The sequence below is a fragment of the Penaeus monodon genome, chromosome 28 (assembly GCF_015228065.2).
Source record: "Penaeus monodon isolate SGIC_2016 chromosome 28, NSTDA_Pmon_1, whole genome shotgun sequence".
Classification (NCBI taxonomy): Eukaryota; Metazoa; Arthropoda; class Malacostraca; order Decapoda; family Penaeidae; genus Penaeus; species Penaeus monodon.
In genome coordinates this window covers 17,448,334-17,448,777 of record NC_051413.1, presented here as the reverse complement: position 1 = coordinate 17,448,777, position 444 = coordinate 17,448,334, and the positions used below count along the sequence as shown (strand labels likewise).

General features: G+C 58.6%; 1 pseudogene; it reads right to left on the bottom strand.

Moving 5' to 3' along the window:
- Positions 1-6: 6 nt before the first annotated feature.
- LOC119591083 overlaps positions 7-444 on the bottom strand; it is a 3,055-nt pseudogene continuing 2,617 nt past the window's right edge.

Sequence of the window (444 nt, the reverse complement as noted above, 5' to 3'; positions counted from 1 at the left end):
TAAATACGGTAGATAGCGATATTTGAACAAGTATTCATATCATGTCATCATGTGTTTCGAACCAACTAACGCAGGAAGGACATGGCAGGGGTAGCGAGAGGCGGGAGGCGAAATCGGGGACGAGCATCACAACTTCTTTTCGCAGAGGAAGTACAGGTTCTTGTCGCACTCGACGCCGGTCATGAGGAAGTCCTGGTCGACGGCGAGGGCCACGCAGTCGGCGCGGAAGGAGCGGCTGACGGGGTACCACGTGCGCTCGTTCATAACGATGGCCGAGTTGTTGAGCCAGCGCCAGTTGCCCCACGCCGTCACGCGCCCGCCCACCCACACGTTGGACCAGCCTGCGGGAGGGCGGAGGGCGGGCTGAGTAAGGGTGCTCGGAGGGCACAGGAACGAGACCACGCCCTTGTGTTTCACTCATTTCAGAGCAATTCACATCATGGG